This window comes from Panthera onca, chromosome B2, assembly GCF_046562875.1.
Source record: "Panthera onca isolate mPanOnc1 chromosome B2, mPanOnc1 haplotype 2, whole genome shotgun sequence".
In the NCBI taxonomy this organism is placed as follows: Eukaryota; Metazoa; Chordata; class Mammalia; order Carnivora; family Felidae; genus Panthera; species Panthera onca.
In genome coordinates this window covers 57,076,371-57,096,830 of record NC_138343.1, presented here as the reverse complement: position 1 = coordinate 57,096,830, position 20,460 = coordinate 57,076,371, and the positions used below count along the sequence as shown (strand labels likewise).

General features: G+C 38.0%; 2 long non-coding RNA genes across 3 annotated transcripts in view; one reads left to right on the top strand and one right to left on the bottom strand.

Annotated features, from left to right (window-relative positions):
- Positions 1–4,027: 4,027 nt before the first annotated feature.
- On the bottom strand, positions 4,028–17,880 carry LOC132667242 (uncharacterized). The gene is made up of 3 exons (XR_009605055.2): positions 17,782–17,880; positions 13,214–13,335; positions 4,028–4,250 (listed from the first exon to the last, which is right to left on the bottom strand). It is a non-coding gene; the product is annotated as an uncharacterized LOC132667242 (long non-coding RNA).
- LOC144616264 (uncharacterized) overlaps positions 17,879–20,460 on the top strand; it is a 24,340-nt gene continuing 21,758 nt past the window's right edge. For both annotated transcript variants that reach the window (XR_013555406.2, XR_013555405.2), the window contains exon 1: positions 17,879–17,980. This is a non-coding gene — a long non-coding RNA (uncharacterized LOC144616264). The remainder of the gene's footprint in view (positions 17,981–20,460) is intronic.

Sequence of the window (20,460 nt, the reverse complement as noted above, 5' to 3'; positions counted from 1 at the left end):
TTCTTTAACAAAAGGTTCTACCCAAATGTTGTGATCCAGTGTGTGAAACATGATCTGAGGGAGACTGTGGGAAAGACCGCTGGAGAGGGAGTTGGATGACTTGAGTTCTAGTCTGGGCTCTGCTGCTCAACGAGTATGTGCCCTTGAACAAATTAATACTCTTCAGCCACCACTTATTTCATCTAAATAATCAGAGAATTAGATTAGCACATTTTGCTTTAATTTGAAAGAGAGAGAGAGAGAGCACGAGCAGAAGAGGGGCAGAGAGAGAGAGGGAGAGAGAGAATCCCAAGCAGACTCCATGCTGTCAGTGCAGAGTCTGAGGTGAGCCTCGATCTCATGACCCTTGAGATCATAACCTGAGCTGAAATCAAGAGTCGGATGCTTAACTGAGTCACTCAGGGCCCCTGGGTCAATATATTTTATTATAAGATTTCCATTGGTCTCTAAGTACTCCACGTAAGACCCACGTAGGAAAATTTTAGAGTTACTTATTTGGTGAAGATTATTTGGAATTTGTTCTGCATATGGATACTGGAAAAAGCAACAAAGTGCTTGGTGGATAGAAAGTGGGAGGACATAATTGAAACTGTTAATGAGTTACTTCAGGGGAGGCAGTGAAATAGTAGGCACTTATTTCGCTGCTTATCTTTCAATTTGTACAGGTCAAGGGACACTTTCTAAAATATATGCTACTTGTTTCTGAACTTTGTTCCCTTAGGAAAGAAATAATTTTGGTGATTAATGATAATATTTATAAAACTTAGTTATGGCATTTAGCCATATGTCATTTAGCCTTTTTACGGGTGGTGTTTGTATCTTTTCTGGTTTTGATGTAATTAGCTACTGTTGTGCATTTCTACACAGGAGGGTGGCTGTCTCTTTGTCATACTACATGAGCTTCTGGTAGAATAAGATTGGGGGAAAAAATTGAATTGAGAGCTGATTAAAAAAAATGATTTTATGCTAGGATATGACAAAGCCAGAAATTATTTTCTAGGCAATAATTAAAAATTACTTTGGTTTTTTCTTTTCTTGCTCAGTTATTTTTTATTTTATTATTTTATTTTCTTATTTTGTTTCAAAATGGGTTGTTCATGCAGCATGTTCTCTACAGCACATGGTCTAATTAAGTGGTCTCTTTACTATCTATTTACAAGGCAAAAAATCAAAAACAGCAGTAGCCATTGTCACATTGACAATGCTGCCATTAGCACAGGTCACAAGTTTATTAAGAAAAATAATTATGCCAAAATCGCTGTTCAGATGTCTATGTACATTTTCATTGTTTTACTATTTTTCCTAGTTCTTATCAATATTGATTGATAAATCTCCTGAAGATCAAAGCCAACATATTTCAACATTTGAAAATAATGGGAAAATAGTTTCAGTTGTAGAATCTAGGAAGACTGAACATAAAAGGAGACTTAGAAGAAGAGAGAAAAATATCAATGCAATACTAGAGTAAAATGATGAGAGAGATTTAGCGGTTAATTTTTTTGATGAGTATATGCTTACTTGCAAATTTATCTGTAGTTTTAGAATTTGTTGGATCCAGATATAGAGGCTTCTCAACAAATGACAAATGATAACACATTAAATCACTCCACAGGTTTATACAGTTACAGGGTAGAAAAAGTTATTTGCTAAATTTTATTTTATTTTATTATATCAGCTATTTTATTTTTACTTTTTTGAGATTTTATTTTTAAGTAATCTCTACACCCCAACATGGGGCTTAAATTTACAACCCCCAGATCAAGTGTTGCATGCTCTACCAACTGAGCCAGTCAGGCACCCGTTTGTTGGATTTTAATGTGCTGAATGTTTACTTCAAATCTATTTGTCAAAGTAAAGAATGGTAACAAATGCCTTTAATCTGAACAGGATGGATCTTAATGAGACATTAATGATTGAATTTCAGGGACTAATAATCTATTTACAGTAGTTCCTAATTTTCTCAATTGTTTATTTGCAAGTTAAATGTAAAACTTGGAAGTTAAGTATAGCTTTAACATTGAATTAGAATAGTCACACATGAATTACTTAATAGCTTACCTGGATTTTAGTATACTGACCTGTATTTCATTTTCATGGCCTACTTTTAAATTCAATTGAGTCACATAATGGACTGTAATTGAGTCACAAAACAGGAAACAAGCTTGTGCCAACTATATGGGACAGACTTGGCATATGTGATGTCTTCACTCTGTTAGTGGAAAGTCAGTTCTGATAATCAGTCAGTTTATCATAAGCATTTCCCTCACCTGGTGAGACAGGACATAGTATAGGTCCATGTCCTTTACCTGTAATTATGAGATCCAAAAAGCTCTGAAAAGAGGAAGTATTTTAGAAATGCAAAACCTGATCTGACCTGAACTCATTTAGCAGTAAAAACTACTGAACTGACATGTGACTTGTATAGCTTCTCATATGGTTTACTACAGAAATATTAATGTGTTTGATAAAGGGGTGCTATCTAGATCCTGCTGGAATGTGTCATAATATATGACATATGTACCCTTTTTTTCTTTCTAAAATCTGAATTCCAAAACATATAGGGCCTCAAGAATATCTTTTCTTTGATCTGAAATCTCTTAATGACTATTTCTCAATGTTGAGTCACCCTTTTGCAAAAAATCTTTTCTGCAACTTCCCAAGTACGTTCATGATTATTGCATTACTATTCCAAGTGTTAAAGGCAAAATCTTGCTTTTATCCTCTCTGTGGTGGAGGCCAAATGGCTTGCTGAAAAAAGCCCAAGCTATAGCGTTAAAGAGATTTAAAATCAGATCTTGTTTGGGCTATACACAAACAAGGTGTGGGATCTTGGTCAAGTTATCTAATACCTCTGAGCATTACCTTTGTTTACTTGCAAAATTTTGATGCTGATACCTACATCCCCTCCCACCCTCTTTTTTTTTGGTCTCAGTCTCAAAATATGAATCCTGGTGAGGTGGAGTACGGTCCTTAGCCTTTACCATAGTTAGATTCCATTGCTAGTTCTTTGCAATGAGGATGCTTAAAAATGCTAATTGTATGCATGCATAGCAGCTGTAAAATTTACTCCTGCCTTTTCTGCTGGGGCTTCAAGATACCTAGTTTAGGTATAAAAAACTAGAAAAGTAAATAAACAGAATTGACATTGGAATTATTAGGGAAAACAAGCTAGTCATCTAAGGTGTGCTCTGGCAGCAGAATTATGGGAAAGAGGTAAAAATCATGACAACGGATACTTTGAAAAATTATTGGGTTGCATTAATAAAAAATCTTTTATGACATTATTTTGGACATAATTTCTGATTAGGGGTGGAGGGAGGCTGCTCTGGAATCTTCAAATTTTCCATCAATATCTCTGATGCATAGTATGTAACTTCAAAGGATTCATGACAAATTATGGTGCAGAAATCAAATATGTATTTAAATTATTTATTTATTATATATATATATATTTTTTTCCTACTAATGGTCCTTGTTTTGAGTTTTTAATGATTATGTTTTGAAAATTGTTTCTTTTCTTGCATAGTGCTTTTGTTGACAGGTGAGGTTACCATTAGGAGATCCATCACCAGTCAGAAGGTTTTGCTTTACAGCAAACCACATGTACATACTCCATTTTCAATTACACTCATTAATATTCAAGGTCTTGCAGACTGGGAACATTGGACGACACTTGGTATAAGAAATCATATGGTTACCATGGAGATTTGGAGCTATTCTAGGTATTTGACCTCTTTTCTTTACTGCAGGTAATTTATTTTATGACATCAAAAGTTGCTTCCCAGGATAGAGTTTACTCTTTGATAAGTGTCTTTATAATTCCTTAATGCCACTGGTCTGAAAGGTATGTTTTTATAGATATATTTTGTTCTTATGTGTTTTTAGTCCATAATATTATCTTTGAATATTACTAATAATGATAATGATAATAGGCATCATTTATTGGGCACCTACTATATAGCTCACACATGATCTTATTTAATTCTCAAAACCTTTCTTTGTGGTAGTATTATCAATTAGGATTAAGGTTGACAGAGAGAGAAGAATTATATACCACTAAACAATGGCTTAAGTAGATGGTTTATTTCTCTTTCCTGTTCCAGTATTCCAGAAACAGTCCAGGGATGATATGACGTAGTGGCAGGGATTCAATCTTTGTTTTATACTTCTGGCATACGTAGCTTTCATTCACAAGGCTACCTCAAGGACAAAGCAGGCTGTTATAGCCCTGCCATCACGTCATTTTCCAGCTGTTGGAAAAAGGAAGGGTGCAAGAGGTCACACCCTCTTTCTTTAAAGACACTTCCCAGAAGTAGCACATACCATTTCCACATATATCCCAGAACTTAGACCACACCTAGTTGTAAAAGACTTTTTTTTTAAATCATTTATGTGTCTAGCTAAAAAATTAAGATTCTGGGGGCGCCTGGGTGGCGCAGTCGGTTAAGCGTCCGACTTCAGCCAGGTCACGATCTCGCGGTCCGTGAGTTCGAGCCCCGCGTCAGGCTCTGGGCTGATGGCTCGGAGCCTGGAGCCTGTTTCCGACTCTGTGTCTCCCTCTCTCTCTGCCCCTCCCCCGTTCATGCTCTGTCTGTCTCTCTCTGTCCCAAAAATAAATAAAAAACGTTGAAAAAAAAAATTAAAAAAAAAAAAATTAAGATTCTGTTGCTGAGGAAGAAGGGGAGAATGGATATTGAGAGACAGCAGTATCTGTTGCATTTGAACTATTATTATCCCCATCTCACAAATGGAGACACTGAATCATAGAGAAAGTAAACTAAGATCTCACAGCTGGTACAGCCAAGATTCAAACCCAGATCTATCAAACTTCAGAGCCCTTAAGCACTACTTTGGAGTACCTCTACCTTAAAACAGTTATTTGACTTTATTCTGTCTCTTCGTCTAAATTAGTATAAAGAAAACCTTTCTGGGGCACCTGTGGCTCAGTCAGTTAAGCATTCAACTCTTGATTTTGGCTCAGGTCATGATCTCACAGTTCATGGTTTTGAGTCCCATGTGAGGCTCTGTGCTGGTAGCGTGGAGCCTGCTTGGGATTCTTTCTCTCTCTCTCTCTCTCTCTCTCTCTCTCTCTCTCAAAATAAATACATAGACTTAAAACCAAAAACCAAAAAAACCCACCTTTCTGACTAAGTTGCTAGGTCAACCTATTGAAACAATGGAATTCTTTATTTTACTAAGTGTTCTTGGCAAACGACATAGTACTGGTATCAACTTGTGCAATGAAGACTTTACTTCTGCTGACCTTTTGGGTAAGTGGATTCACAGAATTTAGTGACAGGTTTAGAAAATTGCCGAGCTGACAGATTAAAGTCTTATTGCCAGTCTTCTACTTGTTCAAGGTTGCAAAAGGTTTAAGTGTCATTAACATATGCTTTGCTATCTTATTGATGGTTTAGATTTTAAACAAGGCAATAAAAAACAAGGTTTCCAATAGGATCAATAAGAATAAATAGAAGGAATATTTACTGTATGAAAAAAACAGTATTATTATGATTTATTCTTCAAAGATAAAATTTTGTTAATGATAGCAATTCTTAGAATAAATCAAACCATACTTTTTCTAAGTTATTTGAAAATTATCACATTTAGGTGGTTAACCTGTGATTCTCTAATATCTCACTTGAGTAAAAATCTAAATCATACAACATATTATGAACTAAGGCTCTCTTCCTTCCTTCAATTTCATAGTGTTTTGTTTTGTTTTGTTTTGTTTTGTTTTTTGGCTCCAGTTTTATTCAGCTTCTTGTCTCTGCCTAGTTTGTGAGGGTTTTTAATCTTTCTTATGTCTGCCTATCCCTCTGCTTTTCTAGCGAGAGCATCTGCATGTGAATGAATACATCAACAAACAAGTAAATACCATGTTTTATAAATGTCACAACTTAATGTTACTTTGTTGCTTAAACTTTTCAACATTTTACAGAATCTCTACACATTTATCAATACTTCTCTCATCGCTCCTCGGCCTTTTGTCTAAGATCAAGTGTCTAAGATCAATCTTCTCAATAAATTATATATATTATATTATATTATATTATATTATATTATATTATATTATAAATATTATTCAACTGAAGTTCTTCACTTAATTAGTTACAACAATACTAGGGATACTGAGTGACTAAGGACAAGATTAATGATTCAGTGGTTTACCTAGAAGTAAAGTGACATTTCCACTGCTGTGACAATTTGCAGAAAAGACATTTCAGTATGAAGAAACAAAATTTGGGTCCAAGATGGTAATGGAGGAATCTTTTTGCAGATTCATCTTCCTTGGGGCACAGAAAAAGAGCCATGATTTAAAGGTCTCACCAGCCCTTGAGTGTCTAAAATGGCAGGGGACATGAGGACTGCTCTTGAGAGTCAGAGGGACTGGTGAGCACCATTGTTTATGCTACTTCTCCACCTTGATAGCATAGACAGAACCAGGGCCCGGGCATCCTAGCCAGCCTGTCACTTCAGTGAGTCCTGGGCCCCTAGCCCATATCACCCCAGCTGGCGCCCCAGGGCCACACACCTGCCCAAGCTCCAGCCATAACACTAAGGTGGTCCTAGCATGGTGCATACCAGAACACCCCTGGACAGTACCCCTGGAGCTCCAGTTGTCTGGCCAAGGCAACAGGTGCAAAGCACCCTGAGACATACCTAGCCCACATCTGCTTCAGCTCCACCAGGGCACCCTCTGTATGGAGTGCCCTGCAACCTCCTATCACCCGCCCACTGCAGCTCTAGCTATCCTACCAGTCTCCCTATACCCTCTGTATCTCATACCCCCATGCCCCTATATCTCAGCTCCAGGTGTCCTGCTAGGATAACCCTCTTTGGAGCACCCCAGGCCCATCCAGTCTGCACCTATTTCAGTTTCAGTCATCCTGCCAGGGACCCCTCTGCATGGAATACCCTGAGATCTCCCCTTGCTCTAGCCTGTACCTGCTTCAGCTTCATCTGTCTTGCCAGGGCATCTCTGTGTAGAGTGCCCTGTGATCCTTAGCCTGTGCCTGCTATAGCTCGAGCTAGCCAGCCAAAGCCAGGAATATGCAGTCTACCCAAGGAAATGCCTAACAAAGCTATTCCTTTGAGACAGGAAAAAGTGCTTTTCCATTTAATTCATAGAAACAAACACAGAAAGTCAATCAAAATAAGAAGACTGTGCTCCAAATGAAAGAACAAAACAAAAGTCCAGAAAAAGAACTCAACAAAATGAAGATAAACAATCTACCTGAGAAAAGCTTCAAAATAATGATCATAAAGATACTCAGGGTTGAAGAATACAATAATTGAAATGGAAAATACATGAGACGGAATCAACAACAGATTAGAAGATGCAGAAGAATGGACCAGTGATCTGAAAGACAGGGTATTGGAAAACAACCAAGCTAAACAACGAGAAGAGAAAAGAATTAAGAAAATGAAGATAGATTAAAAGATCTCTGGGACAAAATCAAGTCTACTAACATTGTCCTTATAGGGGTTCCAGAAGGAAGAGAGAGAGAAGAGAGAGAGAAAGTAGCAGAAATCATTTGAAGAAATAATAGCTAAAAACTTCCCTAACCTGGGGAAGTAAACCAAATCCAGGTCCAGGTAGTGCAGAAATACTATAAAAAGAAAAAACAAGGAAACCCCCCAAAAAACCCCAAACCCAAGGAGGTCCACACCAAGATACATATAATTAAAATGTCAAAGATTCCAGATAAAGACAGAATCTTAAGAGCAGCAAGAGAAAATCAACTGTTATGCACAAGGGAAACCCCATAAGGCTATCAGCTGATTTTTCAGCACAAACTCAACAGCCCCATTGGCTCCAGGTGTCTCCGACGCCCAGGCATAGGCAAAGGATATGAGACTAGCACAATTGGCTTGAATCAAACAAGACTGATTTTCCTGGGACCAAAGAAGGGTCTGTCCTCCCTTGGATAATGTGCTGAAGGATAAAAAAATTTGAGCTTTTGTTAGCAAGGATAAAGCAGTATAAGGCAAACAAATTTGCATTGCACATTTTATTTTTAGAGAAATTATACTCAAGATAGAAATTCAATATAAAATAAGTACAATATCTTTATCACCCACAAGTTTAGGTATGGTGCTTGGTACCTGATCTAAAATCCATTCATTCTTTAGTCTTTCAATAACTATTCTTTGACCACTTACTACATGTCAGCCGCTGTTCTCAGTACTAAAGTTAGAGAGATGAACAAGTTAGATATTTATCTGTATTAGCAATGCTTCCAGCAGCAAGTAACATAATAAACATTTTAAAATGGCTTAACTCATAGACACATGTAATGTTTACCTAACAGAAATTGAGGGCAGGCAGTCCACAGTCCAACCCCCCTAAAATGTTACCAAGGATACAGATTCTTTCTTCTCTGTGTCCTTAGCATGCTGGCTTTTGTCTTTATTCTTGCCACCTCATTGCTCCGTGGTTGCCACAGCTCCAAACATCTCATCTGATTTCAAATCAGAAAGAAGTAGTAAAAGGAAGATCTTCTCCTATTGCTGTTTTTACAAGCATTGAAAAAGTCTCAGAAGCCTCCTGACAGATTTCCATGAAATCTCATTGGCAGAACTGTGCCACATTGGTATGTTTAACAGAAATAGGGTCTGGAATAGTAATTATCTTACAAAGTACTATGGGCTGTACACGTTATTGCCCCAAATAAAATTGAGAATCTGTTCATAAGGAATGACCTGGATGATGGTTAGTGTATTACAATGTCTTCCACAGTCCCCTTCTTTATGGAATTAGTTCTCTGTCCACTTCGTGGAAAGGTAGAGATAAAACATGTATATTTTTTACACTCTAGTCTTAGAAATTCTATCTGAGGGATTTATTTAGTGTTTTTTTGTATAGTGTTTGTTTTCTACATTCAGACAGAAAAGCTGTTTGCTTATATAAGCTTGACAGGAACTGGGGATTGGGACCCGTAGGGCTTCACTTGGTTTCATTCTGTGGCTCTAAGATGTCATACAGAGGGATAGAAATGTGGAGCCAGCCACTTGTGTTAAGTATCAGCAGAACATTCCCTGGTTTCCACATAGTACCACCCACATCTTGTTGCCATCATCAGCTTATTTGTGTAGCTGCTTCTTCACTAGATAACGAGCTTCTTGAGGGAAGAGACATTTATTTATTTCTATATTCCTACCCCTGAGGATGGTGTCTGGCATGTAGTAGGTGCTCAGTGAAGGTTAGAGGTTACAGATTATCTCTCAGAAAGTAATAAAATGTGGGGAGGAAAGTTAGAATATTATATATTAAGGAACTAAAACTTGAAGCGTTTTGAAAACTAATTTAAAAAATGAAGAATAGGTGAAAGAGTCACAATTAGCATTTGTCTTTTTTATTTATTTATTTATTTATCTATTAGTAGTTTGTCTCTTTTATTTATTTATTTTTTTCTTCTCTCTGGGAGGTACAGTTGAGGTCATGTGGTGTTTGTGCAAACTGCTTGGGTCTACATGGCACAGAAGTGGGGCTAAAGTACGAATGAGGTGGAAGTCAGAAGCAGCCTGTCCAAACAAGCATGATCGAAAGCAGTTGCCGTGTAGGCTTTATCATTTTTATAGCAATAAAAGCAGTAATGATGGACTTTATTGCAGTCACAAGCTACCATTACCATGTTAGATAAGTGAATTCAAGCAGGTCTTCTAGAAGTCACAGAATGTGTTATTGTTCTTGCTTTCTTTAAAAAATTCAAAAATAAAATCTCTCCAATGTTAATTTTCAGCATTTGCTGTTGCATTACAAATTTACATTTTATTGGTAATATTGCTCAATGATAATTCTCATAATACTCACGTTCTGGGAAAAGTCAGTAAAACTTTTCTTAAAGAGCAAGGCTTTGTGTTCACCCTCCATGCAATGCATACATCAGTGTGAGAGGGAGGAGAGAAACTGGGCCCTGTCCCAGGTCCAAGACTACCTAATCTTGGACCGTGGCCAAGTTCAGTTAGCCTATCTGCTGTTTGGTTTCTACCTCTGAGAAATAGAGGTATGTGAGAAGATGATCTCATGATTTTTCTCTAGCTCTAAAATGTTATGATTATAACCCATTAAATGCCTACCTTGATGGGCACTGAAGAAGGAGAAGGGTTAACACAGTGCTTACCTGGCAAGTTAGATTTATCACCTCATCTCTGTAATATTATCTTACAAATTATGATGTTGTACATTTAAGCCAAGAGAGCAGCTATATGAAATAAGAAAAAAACGAAATACAATTCACATTTGGTATAGTTATTGTAATGTCTATTTCTGCAAATATCCACTGTGCATGTGCATACCTGGAATCTACAGAATTGTGTACCTGCCCTTTTTCCACTGAATTTTATATTGTGAGCATTTTCCCAACCCATTAAAAAATCCTTCAAAAAACAAGAGTTTTCTTGAGAATGTTTTATATTGTGAAATATAACACAGATACAGAAAACTGTATAAAAGAATCAATTAGTGTAAGGTAAGCACTCTTGTAGGAACCACCTTTCTCAGCCACCTCTCTCTACCTCAACATAACCTTCTCTACTGCTGCTGAAATTTTATTGCCCCAATGACTTTTATGGTAATAATTTCTTTATTTTTGTTTGTATTTTTACCACCCAGTGTACATCCCTAAATGTTATCATTTAGTGTTGCCTAAAAACATAATTTTTACCAAATATTTATTATTCTTTCATACAAAGATACATCAACACAGTTTATTGGATTATTTACTTGCTTTTCTGAAAGCTGATGGTTTTATTTTATGTTTTGAATTGGCATCTGTTAACATAATGCCAAATTTTATTTATTTTTATTTTATTATAATTTTTTTAATGTGTATTTATTTTTGAGACAGAGAGACAGACAGAGCATGAATGGGAGAGGGTCAGAAGAGAGGGAGACACAGAATCTGAAGCAGGCTCCAGACTCTGAGCAGTCAGCACAGAGCCCAATACGGGGCTCAAACTCACAAACTGTGAGTTAACCGACTGAGCCAGCCAGGTGCCCCAACATAATGGCAAATTTTAAAGCCTCAAAGGAATGCATTGAAAAGTGCTCCTCTCACTTCTGTTCTCCAGCAACCTAGCTATCTCTTTGACTAGTTTACAGGAAGGTGTTTTGAGGAAAAAGGAGTTTAAGAATGATATTGATATTTTTTCAGTTTTAATGTCCTAATCTAAGTAGCTACAAAAAATATAATTCTCACTAAAGCATAAAAAATCCCTGTAATTGGTTCTTTTTTTTTAAAGTTTATTTATTTATTTTGAGAGAGGGAGAGAGAGATAGAGTGCACACACACAAAAGCAGGGGAGAGGCAGAGAGAGAGAGTGAGAGAGAAAGAGAATCCCAAGCAGGCTCTGCATTGTCAGTGGTGGAGCCCAATGTGGGGCTTGAACTCACGAACCATGAGATAATGACTTAAGCTGAAATCAAGAGTCAGTTGCTCAAATGAGTGAGCCACCCAGGCGCCCCTGTAATTGATTCTTTTATATGAAATTAACAGAATTTCAGGAGTGGATATGTAGTTTCACACTTAGGTTAGTTAAATGCATAGCATTGAATGTTGTGTGAATTGGATGTGAAATAACCACAGAAGGAAGCCTAGGATCAAATTAGATGTAAACAGTGTTGTTGTTTTACTTTGCTTTATTGTAGAGGCACGAGACCCAAGTTGCTTTTTCTCTTTGGCACAATGGGAACTCAGTTTTCTTATGTTTTGCTGTAGCAGATCAATAAATAATGTCATGATGATAACATATGCTAATGTGAAAATACATAATTCAGAACAAAGGAACTAACCACTACATAACTACCTAACCTGCCTGACCAGTACACAATTTTCATATATCAGAGATTTTTGGTTGCAAGAAACAAAAGCAGACTGCTTAATTTAAATAAAAGGAATTTGCTAGAAGGATTCAGGTACTCATTGTTTAGGAGAAAGGCTGGAGAATCAGGCTTTGAAGTGGGCACAGCCAATACAACTTAGGAGGTTCAGGAAGAGGAGATAACAACAGTGGTCTCAAATGGTATTAAGTTGGTTTTGGATGTTTTACTAGATGCTGGTCGAAATTGTGTGCCCGATCACGGAACGTCAGGTGACTAAACAACTAGAACTGCTGTTATGCTATTATCAGACACAATGAGTGATAAGTTTGGTAGCTGTATCAGCAGACTTATGATAGAAATGAAAAATTGGGGTCCAGCCTGAACATGCCCAGAAGGCACAAATAAATTACACATCCATGTATTTCAAACTCTCATGGCACCTGCCACAATGGACTTCCCTCAACTCACATCTGGGGCCTCATGAGGTGTGAGAGAGAAGGAGTGATCCCCTGTGACCAAGTGAGAGAAGAAGAGATGACAGGGCCAGTTTACACATGAATTCTCACCATACATTAGTGCCAGCAGAAAAATAGATTACTCATTACAGCCCCACCCAGGGATGGAAGGACAGGCTTGAAAGGAAATTCTCCCTGTAGGCAGTGTCATGAGCAGTACAAATGGTCATTGACTAGTATGGAGAGAGAAAAGTGTACTGAGTTGTAGGTATACAGGGACTCTGGGGCCGGTGGGAATGGCTTGGCTGCTTTGTCAGGGTGTTGGAAGAAGCAAAACTGGAAGGTTGTCCTGGTAGGTCATCCTTGGACTGGCTCTCCCATCTTTCTGTCCTCATTCTTCTGTTTTCTCTTTCTGGGATTGCAGGGATACTAATAAAGGTAGTATGACATGAACTTTTGCTTCAGCTTTGAGGGGAGCTAACCTCTCTGAAAAGTTCAGTGAAGTATTTGTGGGCAATTCAGACTCCCAGACCAAATCATACATGCTCTGCCCAAACAAAGATACATATCTAATGATGCCTCAAACTATTGTTAGGACTATTTCTTAGCACTTGAACTGAGAAAGAAAATGAAGAGAAGCTTGTCCAGATTATTTCTGATAACTTTCAAGTATACTCCTCTGAAAATCTAACTTAACCATTTATGAAATAATTGGGTTAGCAATCAGCAATAGAGTCGTATCAATGAACAGACTGGATAAGAAAATTGGCTCATCAACAAAACAAGAGGCTACCTCATTCTCCTTATCCTAAGAAAAATCAATATGTAATCAAAATTTTTATTTTTTTCTTAAAACTATTCCACAGGTTGAATTTGACTATTTCTCAATACTGTCAACTCTGCCAAAAACCTAAGCAAAGAATGTAATTACCTTTTAAAGTATTTCTCCTATTCTGCTCCTTGATGAGTCTGAAACCGTTAAACAACCAGCCAGCGTTCTCCTGAGTTTAGTGTTTGGCACACACATCTCCTTTCTAAGGTTTTCTGTTCCCCCTATAAAAATAAAGGATGGCAGGATTTCCTTACTAAGAAGATAGTTAAGGGGCACATAGCTGGCTCAGTCCATAGAGCATGTGACTCTTGATCTCAGGGTCATGAGTTCAAGCCCTATGTTGGGTGTGGAGCCTACTTAAAGAAGAAGAAGGAAGAGGAGGAGAGGAAGGAGAAGGAGTAGATATTAACAAAGTGGAGAAAGCAAGTTACCAGCAGGAACAAGGAAGCAACAGAGGGAATCAAAATGTGGGATGAACTGGACATTCTGAATTAATACAGGACAGCAAAGAAGAGAAGGAAGGCCATGTCCACGGTGACAACTGGCCAGTTGGCGATATGAAAGAGGAATGAAGCATAGCTGATCATATTGTTTTGGGTGACATCATTCATACCTTTCACACTCAACATAATGCACAACAAGCCACTTCATCAAATCAACTGGTTGTGTCGCCACTCAGCAATGGGGAGAAAACTCCATTAGTGAACTGACTGTATCATGAACCCTAGAGCTTTCCATGATCAGAACTGCAGCTTGAATAAAAGCCACTTAGCTCCTCCCGTACTTCAGTGACTGAGGCCATCAAGCAAATGATAAGGAGCTTTCTGATTTTTCAGAATGGCTGCAAAAAATTATTTCATTTAGCCATGAGTTGAAAATAGGAAAGGCAGTTTACAGAAAATGGTTAAGAATGGTGTGTTGGGCATCTTAAATCTGTGACTGCCAACCATTCATTTCCCCTTCTTATTTTTTAAATGTTTGTTTATTTATTTTGAGAGAGAGAGAAAGAAAGTGCACACGCATGTGCACATGCATGAGTGGGAGGGAGGGGCAGAGAGAGAGGGAGAGAGAATCCCAAGCAGGCTCTGAGCTGTCAGCACAGACTCCAACATGTGGCTTAATCTCATCATGACCTGGGCCGAAATCAAGAGTCAGACACTGAACTGAATGAGCCATCAAGGTGCCCCTCATTTCCCCTTCTTGACACCACATTCCTTTTAGAGGAATTATAATTATAATTATTATTACTATTATTATTAGTTTAGCCTGGTAGGATTGTACTCCAGGATGCCTACAGTTTCTTAACCAATATTTGAGTATATGATTGAAAATAGGTTAATGAAACACTTATTGCCTGGAACTTAAATCTTGGAGGAAGATTAAAGACAGAAAATGGTAGGAATTCATCTAATCCAGGAGTGAGAGTCTAGATTTTTGCCACCATGACACTATTCCTGTCATCCCCAGATCCTGGACTAATAGGGATACCTTGGGTCTGGTTCTTTAGCCTTACTGTCTGATAATGAGGGCTGATATCTTTCAGTGTTTTCTTTGTGTAAATCAACTGGAGCCTATTTCTGTTGTTTGCATCTATAGGACTATGACTCATTCAGAAAGTGTACCTTAGCAATTAGGCAGGTTAAAGAAAAGTTGAATTTATTGCTATAAGATAAGTAATATGGGACTATAGCCAGAAGTAATACTTAATTATTTATACTTAATTATTTAAACAATTTTTTAAAAGCTTTTAGAAAATACTTATTAATAATATAACAATTTCATAGAGAAAAAAACAGAGTGGAAAGATATGCAATATTGAACAAAAACCAGGAAATACATTTCAACAATTATCTCATGGCAAAAATATGAAATAGATGACAATAGGTTTTAAAAAATATCTGACATTGATTGATTGATTGCCATTGACAGATTAAAGCATAGGTCTTATTCTAGCTGGAGTGATTTCCTCATTACCACTCATTCCTCTTTATTTAAATCCCACACACATTTTTTTAGGTAGCTCTGTATCATTAGGTATAGAGGTATAAAATTTCAAAGCAATGGAACTTGATTTGACTCAAAGCCTCCTAGAAGTGAGAATTGAATAGTGAGTTTAGTCAGATGGGATTTAATAGGATCCAGAGTTCAGGATTTATTTCTTTTTCCCTTTGAAATGGTCAGCAGCATTGATGATTTTATGAGGGAAGAATCTCTTGATGTATCATATTAAAAAAAAATGTGGAGGGGGGCGCCTGGGTGGCGCAGTCGGTTAAGCGTCCGACTTCAGCCAGGTCACGATCTCGCGGTCTGTGAGTTCGAGCCCCGCGTCAGGCTCCGGGCTGATGGCTCGGAGCCTGGAGCCTGTTTCCGATTCTGTGTCTCCTTCTCTCTCTGCCCCTCCCCCGTTCATGCTCTGTCTCTCTCTGTCCCAAAAATAAAAATAAAAAAAAAAAAACGTTGAAAAAAAAAGAAAAAAAAAAAAAATTAAAAAAAAAAAAAAAAAAAAATGTGGAGGCCTGATTGCCTGTCACATTCCATCTGTATCATTATTGTTAAGGGTCATCAGGTATAATCCTCTTTATCAACAGACTTAATGTATTTTATTACCTTTCTTTGTTTTCCATGTGCTTTTTTTTGGCAATGGCAATGAAAGCTTATTTGTATCCTGTATCTGAATTTCATCCTCACAGAAATTATGTAAAATAGAATAGAATGAGCCATAGAATATCAAATATCATAATCTTTTTATTACAGAAGGACTTTGAGAATTATTGCCCTAACAGGTAACCAGTTAGCGTAAAGAAAAGACTGAATGGAGTCTGATGTGACAATTCCACCTAGACTTAACTCTGCTTTTTCTCAGAAAAGCCTTCTTCAAAAGACACCTCTATCTAAGGAGAAAACGTTCTAAAGTCTTTGTTCTCATCTTACAGTGATAAATCTCCCTTTATCTGATGTCTGTGTGATTATGAATTTGTCACATGAACTGTACTCAGCATAAAAAATTTATAGTAACGTCTAGTTAGTGGTCAATTTTCCATATTGTATAGAGAGCTTCCTTAAAAGGTCTCTCAAACAGCAGGATCTTCCTTAAGAATGACTTTCTTTAAGGAGTGCCTGGGTGGCTCAATTCGTTAAGCTTCATTGGACTCTTGATTTTGGCTCACTTCCCAATGTCACAGTGATGAGATAGAGCACCCCACCCCCCTAACAGTGAGATAGAACTAGGGACTCAGCATGGAACCTGATTGGGATTCTCTCTCCCTCTACCCCCCACCCCCCACACACACACAAAAAAAAGAAAAGATCTTTAAAATATGATCACACGACTACTTTGCTACATCAGGAATGTTTTCAGCTGAAAATAATAGAAAAATCTAAAGTTACTTAAGAATGGTGCTTTTTTTTTCCTCACATGAGACAAAGTCTGGCAGGCAGCAGATTTCAGGGCTGTCCAATGACTCAATAAGTTCATCAAGGATACATCTTGTTTGCATTTTTTTATTCAGCGACACATAGCATGTTTGCTTGTTGCTTCATAGTCTTAAAATAGCTGCCACAACTCCAGGCATCACTTCTACACTGAAGGCGAGAAGAGGGAAGGGGCAGTGACAGTAAGCTCTCCTTTCGAGTTTTCTGCTTTAAAAAGAAGCAAAACTCTTACAGAAGCTTTCTATCATATCCACTTGCCAGAATATAGTTTCACACCCGCCCTGAAACCAATCACTGGTGAAGGGGCATAGCATTACCATGATTGGTTTTAGGAGGAAGAAGGTTCCAGGGAATCAACAATCCCTACATAAAGGGATTTTATGTGCGCTGATTACCAAAACACAAAATTGGAAAGAAGAAAGGAAGAATGTTGTTCTGCATGGAGAGATATTCTTTCCACTCTTTGCTCATCTGGTTCCTTCTCACTCTTTAGGTCTCTATTTTTTTATTTTATTTTATTTTTAAGTATATTTACTTTTGAGAGAGAGAGAGAGAGAGAGACAGACAGACAGAGAGAGAGACAGACAGAGAGAGACAGAGAGAGGCAGAGAGAGCACAAGTGAGGGAGGGGCAGAGAGAGAGGGAAACACAGAATCCGAAGAAGGCTCCAGGCTCTGAGCTGTCAGCACAGCCTGATGTGGGGTTTGAACCCACTAACCGTGAGATCATGACCTGAGCTGAAGTCAGATGCTTAACTGACTGAGCCACCTAGGCGCCCTAAACCAGAACTTATTTATCTTTGGATGTGGCAAGAAAAACAAAACAAAACAAAACAAAACAAAACAAAAACCAGAAACAATATGTGCACAAAGGAGATTCACCTGACTCTTACACGTTAAAAAAAAAAAAAAAAAAATCCTAGAAGAATATAGGATATGGGAAAGAAACTCTAAGGATGTTATATTTAAAGTGAAAATTTTGATAAAGTGTGTGTTTTAGGTAGGACCTGATAATAAATTACTTAATGAATTAACGTAAACTCAGTGTAAACCAGATAAGTCCCGAATGACCTTTTGGTATACTGCTTCTATCCCGTTTGCTTTCTCCGTACGTCTCGGTTACCCTACAATCTTCCCAGCATTACTCAATCCAAAACCACTTTTCATTGTTGGGAAGAGTTTCCCATAAAGTCCCCCAATTAATTCCTGTTTTCTTTCATTCCCTGCCCACATTACCTCTTGTAAATGAGCAGTTATCTCAGAGCTGGAACAGTGGGAGGGGGAGAAACCGCAGGAATGCATTGCTCCGCTGTCCTGCCCGGTTTCATCCAACGTCCTCTGCCAGTGATGAGACTACAGGCTTGGGGATTTGGGCTTCGTTCACTTCTGCAAAAAACCTTGAGTGAAGGCCTACTGCTTGCCGGACATTTTATAGGTAAAGATTGTAGAATGAGACTGACCCCGACCCTGCTTTCATAGAGTTTATATTCCAGGGGGAGCAAATAGAAAGTAAACACAATGTAGCGGTAAGCCATGGGAAGGATGAATGCTGTGTTGCCCAAGACCATAAAAGATGAGATAAAGAGCGATGGGGTTTGAGTGGGGGTGGCTTTAGTTTGTGCTGCCAGGTAGGGGCGGCTGCTCAGACTGGGTTTCCTGTTAACTGAAATCTGCATGACAGTGAGCCAGATCAGGCTTTGACCTGCTTGCGGGTCTATTTAGGGGAGAAACCACTGGCAAGTCCCTAAAACTCTGAGTCTCAGTTTTTTCTTCTCCAAACCAAGAAACATAATGACTTTTATAAAACTGTGAAGAACAATGAAATAATTTGTCAAATAACCTTGTATATGAGTTCAGTTACTGAATTTAGAATGTATGTTAATTACCTCACTAAACACAATTCCCACAAAAATATAAAGGGCTATGCAAAGGTCTGTTGTTGTGGTTCTTCTTATTGTTAAGCTCCCGACCCTTTCTTCCAGGTCAGGCTCCTTTCCTAAGATGGCTTCCAGGGAATGTTCTGAACATTACTTAAGCTGAATGTGAAAAAAATGGCACGCCTGCTCATTTTCCCTTTTTGCTTTTCCCATTCCAACTTTCTCTCAGTGTTAGGTAATACTATATAACTTTCTGACATTCCAGCCCTGAATTTTTGTTGTAACCTTTGAATCATTGTTCTCCTTGAGTCTTAGCATCCATGTGGATGCTCAAAGTACTCTCAGATCCTCTATTTGGCCAAGGGCAGAACAAAACTGCATGGGTTCTTTATGCAACCACTTCCTGCCTGGGTGATGTTAAATTACTTATCCTTGTGTGTTTCATCTATAAAGTGGGAATAAGGATAGTACCTACCTCACAGGATTGTTATTGTAAAGAGTAAATGGTTTATTACCTCAAAAGCACTTCAAATAGTGTTTCATAAAGGTTGCTTATTTTATAACCCACTTCCTGACTCTATCCATTTTTTCTAATCTGCCTTATCCAGGCTTTTGCTATCTCACTTTAAGCTGTTGCTATCCCTTGCATATAGCCACTCCACACAACCATATGCAAAATTGTCTTATTTGCCTATTATTCCTTCCTTCCTTCCTTCCACAAATATTTGTAAAGCACTTACTATGTGAATGTCATTGTACTAAGTGCTATGGCAGATTCCTAAAATAGAAAACATGGTCCTTCATTGGTAAGGTCAGAATCTAGCTGAGGGAGGATTCATATACATGTAAAATGCCAAACAACAATATGTGTCAAATAGCCATAAAATGAATATAAGGGCAGTCACATTACCTACTTTGTGTTTCCTACTTTGCAAATATGCATGCAATCTTTTATTGGCTTAATAATTTACATGCATGTTCTCAGGTGTATGCAGTATTTATTTGATTTTCCCTTTGATCCTTATATTAATCCTCTCACACTGAAGTACCCTTGACAAGAGGGAGAAGATCTACACCAGAGTTGTTAGTGCATAAGCTCCAGGGGCTCTGCTCTGCTCCTTGCTAACTGTGAGATGTTGGGAAAGTAGCCCAGTTTCTCTGAACCTGATTTCCTCTCTATGAAATGGGGATAAAATGTTGATGTGGGTTGATATGAAGATTGAATGATATAATCCATGTAAATTCTTAATGCCAAGACTGGTATTTGTAAGTGCTTGATAAACACAAGCTATACTCATAACTGTTTTTTATAGAACTTGCAATAAGTGAAAATTCGGTATAGTTAACATGGTGCCTAGTACAGTGCTTTGTAAAATAGTAGACAATGAATTCATTTTATTATATAGGTTATCAACCATGCAAACTCTACCTTCACCCTCAAAAGCTTAAAATGCCCTTTTAATATTTACTAAAATAAGAAGAAAACTAGTAAATATAGGAATTATTGATATTGAAACCAGTAGCCATTGTTCTCTTCGCAAGTATCTTGTTTCAGATCATTGTTCTACTGATATTAACAAATACAATGGAATGTCAAGTGTTTGTTACCAGACTCTAAGTGAAATAATAAACTAACTTATCAGACTGTATAACATTTAAAAAGATAAAGCAAGGTAAAAGTTTTTGCCTATAACACAGGTTTTCTATAGAAGCAGAGCAGAAGAGGGGTGCCAGGGCGGCTCAGTTGGTTAAGCCTCCAACTCTTGATCTCAGCTCAGGTCTTCATCTCAGGGTCATGTGTTCAAGCCCCACATTGGACTCCATGCTGGGCCTGGAACCTACTTATCAAACAATAAACTTTGTGGGGTGCCTGGGTGGCTCATTTGGTTGAACATCCAACTCTTCATTTTGGGTCAGGTCACGAACCCAGGGTCATGGGATTGAACCCTGCTGTCAGGCTCTGTGCTAAGCATGGAGTCGGCTTGGGATTCTCTCTCTGTCTCTCTCTCTCTCCCTCTCTCTCTTCCCCCCTCTCTCC